The sequence below is a fragment of the Cupressus sempervirens genome, chromosome 7 (assembly GCF_028749045.1).
Source record: "Cupressus sempervirens isolate cs-2001-9-10 chromosome 7, ASM2874904v1, whole genome shotgun sequence".
NCBI lineage: Eukaryota > Viridiplantae > Streptophyta > Pinopsida > Cupressales > Cupressaceae > Cupressus > Cupressus sempervirens.
Window position 1 is genome coordinate 184,046,910 of NC_143124.1, and position 14,342 is coordinate 184,061,251.

A 14,342-nucleotide genomic window follows, 5' to 3' on the forward strand; every position below is an offset into this window, starting at 1 on the left:
AAATACACCAAGGAAAGATTACAACTTCTAATAGGATGAATCTCTATTTGGATTCCCTATGTAATTACACACAACCAATTAGAAAATGGGGAGGATTAAATGGCAAAATGGATGAATCTCATTTGTAGATTCATACCTAACCCTAATCCACAAAAGTATTCTTAAGGAGGGTGTAACCCTAAAATTTTAATGAGAGTCGGAGGAGTGAACAAGATAGTTTGCATGCAAACCATTCAAGGTGACTTAGAAGAAAGAGAAAATTGTAGAATTAGTTAGAAAAGAATAGAGGATAGAGAAAATGATACAAAATTGAGAAATTGGATCAAGAAGGATCAATTATACAATGTTTAGAGGTGATTTGTTATCAGGAAACCAAGTGCCAATCACAGAATCTATGCTAAGACATTTTAATAGGTGATTTCAGTTAAATCTCTTAAGCAGAGTAGTCCTAATAGGCTATATGAAATCCTTTAATAGGGTGCTTACTTAATTGTAAGTTGAGGTCCTCTAACAAGGTACACTTCTAATAGGGTGTTGAAATCCTTTAATAGGGTAAGACCTAAAAGTCTTTGTAAGCCTTTAACAAGGAAAACCTTTCATAGGGTACATCATGTTTCATGGTCAAAACATTGTAACCTTCATTGTGTACTCTTTATTGCTACAGTAGTGAAGATTTGTGGGTGTCATCCCCACCCCATTTTTACCATCTCACTTAGAGGGTTTCTAGGTAATCATATCTGGTGTTATGTGTGTGAATGCTTACATGATTGTATGTTTTAGATGCATATGCTTTACATGTTATTTTAGCTTACTTGTTAAATGCATGTGTTGAATATATGGTGAAAGTTTTATGGGTCCAAGTTTAAACTACTAATTAACCCCCTAGAAGTTTACTCTTTCCACTTTTAATTCCAATAGTATGTATATATGCATATTTATATGTATGTATGTATGAATGTATACATACATGTATATATATACATATGTATATGTATATGTATATATATGTGTCTATCTGTGTATGTATGTATATATACAGACAGATTTTGTGGATTGTGGATTATGGATTATAAAAAATAAATAAAAGAAAACACAACATTAATCATTCCCCATTTTTTTTGATTGATTATGGAGAGTTGCACACAAAAGAGTGTGGAGAGCTCTGAAGATTGGTGGAGATTAGTGGAGAACTAGGATTCTGTTGTCATTCCCTTGTGATTGATGCATTTCATTGTCATGTCATGCCCTTATAATCTCTATGCCCTTGCTCTGCAATTTTCTTGAAGGAGAGATGAGGTACCTATGTAGATGTTCTTTTTTTTTTCTTTCTAAACATATATTTCTTGTTTATATATAATAGGCTTGCTCAGATTCAAGGATAATTGATTATGATGATTGTATGCATATGTGCATGTATGTATGTAAATTATTTCACTATGTGAATTGCTTTACATGCATACATACACATTTGCATAGTACTTGTGCCAAATTAAATTAATCATTCGTGTCTTGAATTCACACAAGCAATTATCCTTGCATTCAATAGAAACTATACATAGCAAACTAAGTATGCAAAAATCTCTACTTACATATTACATTATCTCTTGGTGATTGAGTAAAGATCTCATGCATAATATTGTTCATGTAATGATCATATGCATTTGCATTAAGTCATAATAGGATACAACGAATGATCCATTTATGTTATTTCATACTAGTTTTATGGAACATTTTGTTTAACATAATGAGTAATACTAGAATTATACAACTAAAACTAGTAATCTTGTTTATTTAATTTAATAATATACATTTAAGACTATTATTTTTCTTAAAATTAGATTGTATTTGTTATCACTAAAACAAAAATATACATCTCTGATAGTTATCATTTTTAATTTCAAGATCTTCATATTTAACATGAAGAGTTTCCACTACTAGACAATGGAATAGCCACAATGTCGAGCCACATAGCTCATGGATTTTTTCATCAACTTATATTTTTATTACATTATTGTCCGTCAAAAATATTGGAGGTGAATGTTCTTCTAATTTTACATACATTTAATAATTTGTTGCTTGTTGATTTAGGTAGTTTTTAATTATGAGATAGAGACATCTATTATAAGGATGGGCATGCCAATTTGTATCATCTAGCTTTCAAAGCTAATTCCCTTATCAAATTAATGAAAGTACTTGCAATTGACACCTTGATTTTTTACAACTTTCCCAATCAACCACACACAGAACCATCTTCCTCCTACCCTACCATAGCATGAAACCCTTGTTTGAGGTTTATATAATAGTCCCTCTTGGGTGTTGAACCTCATTGAACCTATTTCAAGATGGTTCCATTGGTTCAAGGAGGTTCATATGTTCAATAAGTTCAGTGTCCTAGGAAGTTTAGTGGTTTCAATGTTCAGAAGGTTCTTGGCTTGTATCAGAGTACTGAGATTCAAAGAATCTATAATTTAGAGTGAATATGCATTTCAATTCTCTATTGGGGACATAATAATATTTTATTCCTTAATTTTGGATGTAGTAATTAGGGTTTTATCTTAGGCCATGGGAAGGCATTTGAGTTGTGAACATAAAATTGGGAACATTTGAGCTAGAAAGAACGTCTAATCTTCTATAAATATCTCTCCTCTAAAAACCCAATACATGGAGCCACTATAATCACGAGTAGACTCACTCTCCTCAGAAAAATTCATTAAAAAATATTCATAATAAACTAAGTATTAAAAAATTTGTACTTGCAGATTATATTATCTCTTGGTGATTGAGTAAAGATTAAATTAGTTTTCCAAGGTGATAAAATTTCATATGCAGATGTATGTATGTATGTATATAAATATGTATCTTTGCATCTCTTCATTTTTTTATCACACCCTTGTGACCTCTACATCTTGTGTTCATACTATTATGATCTTTTCATATGTATCTATGTATGTCTACATATACATATGTATATGTATATATACATATATTCATACATAGATACACACACGTATGTGTGTATGTATATATACACATACATATATATAAAGAGAAGCTTCTCCAATCACCTACTAAGGGAAATATATAGAGATACATGTTTAGAAAGAAAAGAAAAGAACATTTATATAGGTACCTCTTGTCCCCGTGAAGAAATTTCAAAGAAAGCACTACTACATTTGTGCCCAAGTTACACCAAAAATTGGAAAAAATAATATGAAAACCACCACAAATTACATTGCCATCACAATTTGACCCCAAATGTTGTAGTACAAAGGGAAAAAAAATCACAATGGCATGACATGACAAAAAAATCATAGAGAAATGGCATGGAGATCACAAGGGCACACCAACAAAATGTAGAGATCATAAGGGCACGACAATGAAATCATAGATCTCTATTGATCTCCACCAAGGGCATGACAACAAAATGTAGAGATCATAAGAGAACATAAACAAAATGTAGTGATCAGAAGTGAACAAAAAGGAAATATCCACCAACATTTTGAGCTTAGAGCTCTCCATCAATGTTCAAAGCTCTCCATCCTCATTCAGATCTCTCCACCTCTTTCATCCACAACTCTTCATAATAAAAACAAATGAGGAATGATTAATGTCAGGTTATTTTTTTTTGTTTATATCTAAAATCAACTTCACATTGTGTTTTAACTTTGGCATAGGTGTTTGATCCTCAGTAGCTTTCATTTCAACATTTCAAGATTCAATTTTTCAAGTTTCCTCTTCATTATATGTTTGGTTTATCAAGATTTCCTCGAGTTTGATTACAATGCATCTCAACTATTTTACCCAATGATTCAATCACCCATCTATCTTTATATTATGAAAGTACTTGTTTTTTCATAGAATCTAAATAGGTAATGAGAGTTCCAAAGCCATAAACTTGAAGACCATTATGTGTGCATCCCAAAAAATGGAAACCAAGGATGTAACCATGCATGTATTGGCATGCTCTCCCTGCAAAGATCACAAGTATCTAGTATTGTTGCTAATTTTGGCATCACTATATGATCTAGAATGTTTTTGATAAGATAAACAGGTTTTAAGGGATTCTGAAACCCATTAAGTTTTACAAAAACAAGGCTGATAATAAGCCAAAGAAGCCCAGCCAAAAAAGAGGTCCAATAGCTGAAAAAAATCCCGAAGGCCCAACCCAAAACAAAGGCCCACAGAAAGGCCAAAAAAAAAAAAAACTAAAATAGACTATAGAAAGCTTGTCCAAAAGCCAAAAGCCAGGAAGACGAAAAGACAAAAGACAAGAAAACTAGTCTTCAGTTATCTTCTCCATTTCCTGCATAGTCTGAGCTGCCTCAACTATCTTTTGTTGCTCCTTTTCCATTTGATCCTGGACCTTCTCCATGCCATCTGACCTGGCCTTATCCCTGTTCTATCCTCCCTCCTCCACTAGGAAGCCCCTGTCCTTAAGTTTACTAGCTAGGGATTGGATGTTGTCATTCATCAAACTCAGGAGAGAAATCATCTGACTTGCCAGGTTGTGGTTGTAGTTTTCAAGATTTCTTAATCTCCTTTCATTTAAGCTTTCTCTGTTATCTTGGTCCTCCTGGCTCTCATCACCTGTCTTATTCTTAATACTTTCCATCTGGGATACCCTTTCTCTTACTTCCTCTAGCTCATGGAAGAGCCATTTGATTGATCTAAAGTTGTCAATTATACTACTGCATGCATTATTCAGAAGGTTCATTCCAATCTCCCTTGCGTTGTCTGAGGTGGCCAGGATAGCTGGGTCTATGAGCTCATTGAGCCTAAGCTACTCCAGGTTGTCCAAGATTTAAGGGTTCATAACTTCCCTAAAAATCCCCATAGTAGTAGTCCTCACATTGAAAATTTTCCAAGCCTTTATCCTATTTTTGACCTGCACTTCCCCCTCGTTCTCACCAGTGATTACATTCACTTTTTCCTTCGAAGGAGGTTGAGACTGGACAGGGGAGAGGGGAAGAGGAATATCATCTATCCTCTAATTTCTAGTTCGCTCAACTCTCACTACCTCCTTCTTCCATTTTTCCCAGGTTTCTCCTCTTCCAACTCCTCCTTTGACACTTTGTCAGAATATTCCGTATCCATTTCCTCCTCCTCCTTAGCATAACCCTCTTTTTCTTGGGCTTGGCCATGATCCCTTGGGCTTTTCCTACTAGGAGTTGTAGCTGTGGACAGTTTCCTGGCTTGACCTTTTTTCTTCTTTCTTGAGGAAACATTCTCCTCCTCCGAGCTAATGCTCTCAATGTCATCAGAGTTAGAAGAAAAGTTGGAGCTTCCTTTGTCAACATCCTCAACTTGAGGAGGGTTTTTGCATATAGACTGAGCTTTGAAATGCTCATGGATGAGGAGCAATAATCCCTCATGCAAAGCAGGGTTAACAATGGCTTTCTTCTTGAAACTAGAGATTTCCTTGTTCATAGAATTAAGAAGGTAAAAGGGAATGGAAATTCTTTTCTTATGGCGAAAATAATTTAAAATCACAAAATGGTGAGTTCTAACCATTATAGTCTCCGTCACGTAGAAAGACTCTTTCTTTTCTAGCTTGTTCATCTCTGTAGAATTTTTCACGAACTCCTTGACTGCATTGGATGAAATTTTCTTGGCCCTGTAGAATTTGAAACCCTCTATAGGGATACCAGTGACCTTCACAACCACCTCCTCTATGATTTGGAAAGAAACCTCGTTCACCTTGACCTTGCCATTGTTCCATGAGTTCACCATGTATTTGGTGACCTTAGGGTCAAAACCATGGAGTTTCTCGAAAAAATTCGCAACCCTGCCCTTTTCCAAAATTTTCTAGACTTTTCCCATATTCTTCCACTTCTCCACTTCACCCGTCGGCTCCTTTCTGCTCCATTCTCCAGTCATGACGTCCATTTTTTCTTCAACAATTCTCATGAGCCCCAATCTCTGCAAATTTTTTCCAGCCAAGATTTTGGCTCTATTTCTATTATTGGGTTCATGATCATTCACCTCTCTGATACAATAGCAAGTGAAAATGATAATGATCCTCCAAACGTGTTGACAAGATAGAGAAAATCCCTTGATATTACGAAAACCAAGAAACTTATTATGGCTCGTACCAACATCCATTCTTTCTTTATTAAACATGATTACAGTTAGATTGACCCATACTTCCATGGATTTTCTCCAACTTGATTAGTGACTTAGCCTCCATTGGAATATCTTTTCTAGAATGTTAGATCATCTCTTTGTTTGCTCCCACCCTTTTGTTAGCAAACTAGTCAGCAATTGGGCGTGCCTCTATAAACTTATGAGTGACGTGGACCTTCTCAAATTTTGTGAGGGCGGCACGTGTCTCATCAATTATATTTGCAATCAACCATGAGGGAGGGGAGATACCATTAATATTGTTAATTATGTTTTTGGAGTCCCCTTCAAGCCAAAGTTTGGAAATGCCAGCTTCAAAAGCCAGCTTTACCACACTGCACGCGGCTCTGGCTTCGGCAAAATGGTTGGTCTGGGTTCCAAGCGGGAGATCAAAGGCCACAATCTCCTCCCCAAAACTATTTCTTATAATTCCATCGCTTCTAGAGGGGCTAGATTTGCCCTTAGAAGCACCATTGAAGTTGACTTTTGACCATCCTTTTGGGGGTAGAATCCATCTGGCATCCTGTCTTTTGGGATCCTTGTCTTTTTCTTTAACCGTCTTCCTGTCCCCTATATCGAATTCCCCCTCCTTCATCACTTGAAGGTTTTCTTTTATGTTTTTCAAAATCTTCCTTCCCAGAATTATTGCCAGCTCCTCTTTGTCCTTGAAAATACTATTGTTCCTTTCCTTCTAGATGCTCTAGCAGAAGTGAGGCAAAAATCTAGCATAATTATCCTGCCAGCCTGCAATTTTACAGAGGCTTTTCCAATGACTAAAAAAGTCGATAAGGTTATCCAACTGGCACTAGAGAATCTCCATTTCCTAATTAAGAGAATTCCACACCTCCCTAAAAAAGTCACATTGAATGAAGATATGATTTCCCGACTTAGACTGGTTTTTACAGAGCGGGCATTTGTTGGGCATAACATGGCCTCTCTTCATGAGATTATCTTGCATTAGGATTTTGTTCTGAAGGGCCAGCCAATAAAATATGTTGATCTTAGGAGTGAGGCCCGTGAGCCAGGCATGCACCCAAGGGGGTTTCTCCTTTAAACCACAGAGAGAGTTATAGCCAGAAGTAACATAATAACTTCCATTGGGATTATCCCTCCAGACTAGCTCATCCTTATTATTACTAGGGATCAAAGCGTTAAGCATAGTCATTATTGGTTTCAAGTCCTCAAAAATGAGGGAAAGGTCTCTAAGTCTCTAAGGCTAGTAGTAAGTTATGAAATACTAAGGCCAGTAGTAACTTCTTCCATGCCTCAAAAAAATGCAGCATAGGTTTAGGGTCCCTTAGTTCCTAGGAATTTGTAGCACAGGTTATGGGTATTAAGTCCTCACACTCAACTCTTCACTAAAGTTATACACTCAACCAATTTTACATTTAAATAAAGGGTCCCCTTATAGAATTAAGAATATGTACTTGTGGTTTATCTTAAGACATTTCAATAGATGCAACCTAGTCTTCCTCAGTTTTGAAAATAGAAGGCTAAACTTTGAGTTTTAGCATTAACTTGACTGGTCTATTTAGAGCCACTAATTCTTGTCAAAATATTTTAAACATAACTATATAAGAATGATTTCAGATGTATATAGGTTAGCCTTACATTAACTATAAACTACAACACAAAGGTTGCACCGGGGCATTATAATATTGTAATTATAGAAAACTACCTTATTCACCTAAGTAGGTATATGATGGTGAAGAGTTGTATTAGGTGAGTAAAGTTCACCAGTGGTTATAGGAATATAGATATATCAAAAAAATTAGAAATTATAACTATATATTCAAGAGAGTGAGTAGTTCAAGGGTCTAGACCCATGGATACCAGTATGCAGGCAGCCTGATAGGCAAAATTATGCCTCCAATGTGCAGATGCCTTAGACATAGTAAGGTAGCACTTTTTTGGAATTATTTAGAATAACTAAGAGGGGGGTGAATTAGTTATCCAAGGTCTAAATGTACAACACATGGACTTAGACTCTCTCGAATCAACCACTTTTGCAACAACTCATGAACTTTCCTACTCAACTCTTCACTTGCTATTGGTGTCATTCTATGTGCTACCTTGTTTGGAAAACTAGCTCCTAGAACCAAATCCATCTGGTGACATATTTTCCTCACTGGGGCCAATCCATCAGGTACATTATCTGATACAATATGAGAAAATTCTCCCAACATATCTATAAGTTCTATAGGGACCTCCTCTACTTCTTCTTTACTATCTTTAGGAATTATAGAAAAACACATATGCTCATGCTTCATACCTTTAAGAAACTCTTTTTTATCAACAAAACATATTTTGGAAGCACTACATACCTTTTCTCTTTATCCTTCAATGGCTTTGACTTATTTTCACTCCATGCTTACTTAGAATGTAGGTATTTGCTTGCCCATTGTGTACAATATGCTTGTCCAATTTCCATGACCTACCAAACAACATATGACATATGTCCATAGGTATGATATCACATATTACCTCATCATGGTAGCTTCCAATCTTGAACTTCACTGAGCACTACTCATTGACAATGACCTTCTGGTCATCTTACACCCAAGAAATACGGTATGGATGTGACTATTTTTGCTTCTTCAGCTTCGACTTGGTGACCATCATTTCTAACACTAGATTTTTAGTACTTCCACCATCAATGATCACATCACAACACTTATCCTCACATCTATACCTTGTGCGAAACAAGCTCCTTCTCTGTTTAGGTTCATTGTCACCACATAGCAAGAATCTTTGGTTAACTAGGACTTCCCCTCTTGTAGCATCTTTAGAATGTGAAGATCTGGCATCTTCATCAACATGTACAACTCTAGCCCGACCTTCTATTCTTTGATCTATCCTTTCTTGGTATTAGGTACATTCAAATGCTTTATGCCCTTCTTCTCCAGAGTGAAAACATTTCCCACGAAAGCCTCCTCTTCTAGATCCTTGTCCTTGGCCTCTTCCTCTTTGATCTCTATTATTCTGATCATGGAAATGATTGAACTTGTTTCCCCTCTGGGTTTGACTGCTGCTTCTAGCCTCATACTTGTTCTTTTGATCATCATTATGACCACCATAAGATTGTCCACCAGATCTTCCACCATGACTTCTTCCACTATTCTTATTGTCAAATTTCTTGCTCAGTTTCTCCTCAATATTGTTCATTCAAACTAGACTCAGCTCATCCTAAATGATTAGCCTTAACCTATTAAGATAATGGGTGACTTTCTCCTTATTAGCTTCTGCATGGCCAATTCTAATGTGAACTCGGTAGAACTCTTCGGTATACTCTTGAAAAAAATTTCTTGCTTGGTTCAAACCTTACATTTTCTTCAAAAAATAAAGCTCATAATCCAAGAGAATAAATTGTCACTTTATTTTATCTTTCATTTGATCCTATCTAGTGATTTTGTCCTTTCCCTTTCTATTTGGCTCCAACTAAACTTCCTGCTACTAGATCTTCACATGTCACTTTAGTTTGGCCTTTGCAAACTTGACCCTATTAGGATCTTCAATATCTTCATACTCAAAGTACTCCTCGAGTTCATTTATTGAATTTATTAGCTCCTCTAGATTAAGGTTTCTCAAAAATGTGGGAACTTCAAACTTAGGTCTTTTTCCAATCTTAGAGATGACCCTAAAAAGACTCTCTTACTTTGGGTTTAGAATTGCCTCTTCTATCACATTTTCTTCTACTTTTTCCTCATCTTTTCTTTTATCTCTTATAGGATGATTTATTTCTCTTTGCATTTGTTCTTCCAATGCTTTCATTTGGCTTTGGAGGGCTTGGAAACCCTTAGGTGTAACACCCCCAGCTCTTCCACCACACTCTCTTTGTAGAGGCATTGTCATGCTTCCATTGAAACCCTAGTGCAAACTGCCTCAGAATCGATGATCTATCTACACACTTAGCCCAAACCATGGTCCTGGTGCAAACTACCTCACAGTCGACGATTTGTACACACACTCAAGAACTCTAGCTCTGATACAACTTGATACAGGGTGCTACCCTAAATATGATAAACACATAATAGAACTAAAGAAACAACAACAAATGCAAGATGAAATATGGACTTCTTATTTGTGCCACAAGAGCATCATTAAAAAATTCATAAGTACAATATGCTAACCCACATGCGTGCCTTTGGTACAATAATTTGCAAGATTGGTTGCGAACTATCACCTAAAGCTGCTCTAGATAATGTTTGAGCATTTCTTAAATAAGCAATTTTATGCCGCTCGAGGAGGTTCTGGATGCTCAAACTTAATACCTAAGGCTGATAGATCCTTATGAAACATACAAAGTCAACCAAATACATCTTTGAGAATTATTTTTAGAAATTTTGGGTAGCCCAACTTTGGAAAGCTATAACTCACGAACGGTTGCTCCAATTGGCTATTACAATCACTTTTTGGAAATTCCAACTTCTAATCTATAGGATTAGACTTGTGTTAGCACCCTTTCATTGAGTTTTTGGACCTCATTTGAGAAATCTAAGGCCTCCAACGATGAGCCTATAGATTTTTTTAAAAATTCTTCCACCAAAAATTTGCAATAACTTCTCCCATAATTAAGCTGGAGCAATGAGATTTTCATGGTAGGCTTATATCTCTAAAATGAACCTTACTATAGAAAATGAGAATTTTCCAAGCTCATATGAAAAATTTACTAAAAACAGTAAGCTCCTAGAAATAGAAACCTCCCTATCTACTGGTCCTTATTAAAATAGAAAAGATTGAAAAGAAAATATTTTTGGATGATGCAAGATTGTCCTTACACTCAGGATGCTCCTGCATCATGCCTTGTAACCTTGTTAAAGGTTACAATACACATTGTTAAATGTGACTTCATTAAAAGATTTCAATCAACCTAGTAGGAGTGAGCTTTGTTAGAGGACTTTAGACAATTCTATTAGAATGTCACCTAGTTAAAGGATTTACAAATGACTGTTAGGTCAACCTTAATCCAAAGGATTCATCCAAACTAATACAATGGTTAGAAAGTAATAGTAGGACTTGATTTGATAATAACTTATGACTCACTTGTAGATTATAAATCTCAATTTTAGTTCCCCATTTTGGTTGGCATTCATACTCTTTAGATTTGATAGCTTGTTCACCCTTCAAGTATTCAACTCCTTAAGCCTTCTTTCTTTGTATGCCAATTGTAATCTCTTCTATTTGGCCAACAAATCAAGCATTACCCTAAAATTCTTGTCTTCCTCAGGTTTTTACACATGAAAACCTTTGCTTTTGGCCTGCTATCTATATTAGTAGAGAAATTATGCCTTTTTTGCTTAACCACAATCATCCATTTTGAGGTTAGGTAAGATTTAATGAATCTACCCACTATTCCATTTTAGTTCCTTCTAAAAATATCTACTACAATCTTATTTTAATTAACCTCAAAATGGTTTATCTTGAATTCTATGCCACCAACTCATTGTAGTTATCTTCCACATGCTTCACATTATTCATTAAATCAAATTGGTTAGCTCAAATTTGTCAAATCTTTAATTTAACACTTTTTTTGTCACTCAACATCTACAATATTCTGTCACTTGGCACACACTAAATTTTATTCATGCTCAACATCAACTAAAATTTACTCGAAATATACTCACTTTCACTCAGCTTCCACTATTTTTCTTCTTTTCTCATCAACTATTGATTTTCACTCAGGATGAACTAAATTTTCTCAGCTTACATTGTTTGCTAGGTAAGACTTGGCAGATACTTTTCTTTACTTGATCTTCCACTTGTCTTTGCTTGAGTAACCTTTCATTAAAGATTTTAAGTAAATAAACAATACACTATAGTATCAATGTCTTACTTGGTCTTAGTACTCCTTTTATATACTTAAATAGATCAACCTCTCTCTAGGTTCTCTTGTTATCTTCTCTTTTCAAATCCTCTTCATCAATCGACCAAATGATAGAATTAATATTAAAAAAAAATTGTCTCACCAACAAGTAGTAGGTTTGGCATCAATAAAATAATAATGATTGTTTCATGATAGGTTCCACACTTCAAACAATCTCTTTTCAACATAGTTAACTATTTTAAGACATTATGTGTGTGTGTGTGTGTGTGTGTGTGTGTGTGTGTGTATACATATATGTGTGCCTATTTATGTATATATATAAATATATCTTGGCACAAGAAGCTCGGAGAAAAATAGTCCTTTCCACCGGAAAAAAAACTTTGTTACTTCATTGAAATCAAGATTTAAACAAAGTCAATGATACAAAAACCTACTCCCACTTTGGAAAAAATGTTGCCCCGAATATTGCAACCATATGATAAATGGGAATAACACATGCCCAAGCCATAACCTAGTTAAATGGGTCTAGTTGTTGATTGGCTAGGTTGATTACAAATTCTTATAGAACTATCATTAGATTTGGTACAATAAAATGAACAATCACTTGTTCCCAGCTATCAAGATCAAATATAGTTCTCTAAGGTGATAAAATTACATATGTAGATGCATTACGTGAATGCTAGGCATGAAGTAAATGTTATGAAAACTCCTCTCATGTGTCCAAAAAATGCAGCATAGGTTTAGGGTCCCTTGTCTCCCATGACTTTGTAGTAGCTATTCTCACTACTAGAATAATAACTTTAGTGAAGAGTTGAGTGTGAGGTGTTGAAGAAGAAAGTTTTGCTTCTATATAAATACCATGATCAAGAGGCTCATTCCTTGTAGAAGCCTCTACCACAATGACATTACCTGTAAACTATGCAAAGGATGTTAAAGTGGTTCCCAACCTTGAAGAACTCTTACAAGCAATGGAAAATAAAATGTAGCAGCAATACATATATTACTATTATTTATGTATTAATGTATGTATGTATGTATATATGTATTGATGTATGCATATATCTATGTATGTATATGTATATGTATGTATGTATATATGTATATATATACATATACATATATATACACATACATACATACATACATATATATACATACATAGATGTACACACACACACACACACACACACACACATGTGTGTGTGTGTGTATACAAGCCATAACCTAGTTAAGTTGGTGTAGTTGCTGATTAGCTAGGTTGACTACAAATTCTTGTAGAACTGTCATTAGACTAGGTACAATAAAATAAAAAATTAGTTGTTCCTAGCTAGTAGGATCAAATATAGTTTTCCAAGTTGATAAAATTGTAGATTCAGATGCATCACTTGAATGTCAAGCATGAAGTGCAGTCCCTAATTTATAACAAATGGTTTGATATCAAGGCTCCATATGTTCGCCCAATAATGGGGGACAAGGATGTAACCATGAATGTATTTGTGCACTCTTCCTATGAAGATCTCAAGTATCTATTGCTATTGTTAATTTGGGCATCACTATATGATACAAAATGTTATGAAAACTCATGTCATGTCTCTGAAAAATATAGCATAAGTTTAGGGTCCCTTGGCTCCCAAGAATTTGTAGCAGCTATTCTCAATACTAGAAGAATAACTTCAGGAAAGAGTTGAGTGGGAGGAGTTGAAGAAGCAAGTTTTGCTTCTGTGTAAATGTTGTTGTCATGAAAGTGTGCACCCTTGTCCAAAGTTTTTAGTTAAGTACAACCTTGTGAAACATGGAAACAACCTCCAAGTTGTGGGACTTGAACTATGAGGTTGAGTCTCTAGAGAAGGCCAACTTCCTTTGCTATTTGAATGCACCCAACTACTCTTAGAAAGGAAAAGGGAGAAGGAAATACAAAAAAGAAAATCTACCTATTCTAACCTGAGGGGGTGATGCACCAAAATAGAGTGTTTGATCTAATCTCTGCCCATAAATGCATATTTAACTAGTTATAAGCTCGAAGAATATCAATTCAAACTTTTCTTAATTCAACAACCACATGTAGATCAGAAAACAAAAGAATGTTATAGGAATAACTTCACTTAATATCATTTAAATGCAATAAGTAGATACAATCATGCAAGTTACAAAATATAAACAAGAACATTAACCAGAGGTAAATAAGTTTGGCACAACATGTTAATGGCTAAAAGAGACTTAACAAAGAATTACAATGGCTCAGAAAAATGAGAAATTACAATAGTATGCATGGAAGCAATACTAGAGAATTAGAGAGAGATCAACAAACTCTTACAAAAATTACAAAATCTTCCTTTATATCTCTGGCATAGGTGAGATATTTTTCTATCCTAAAACCACACTCAACCACTACACTCAT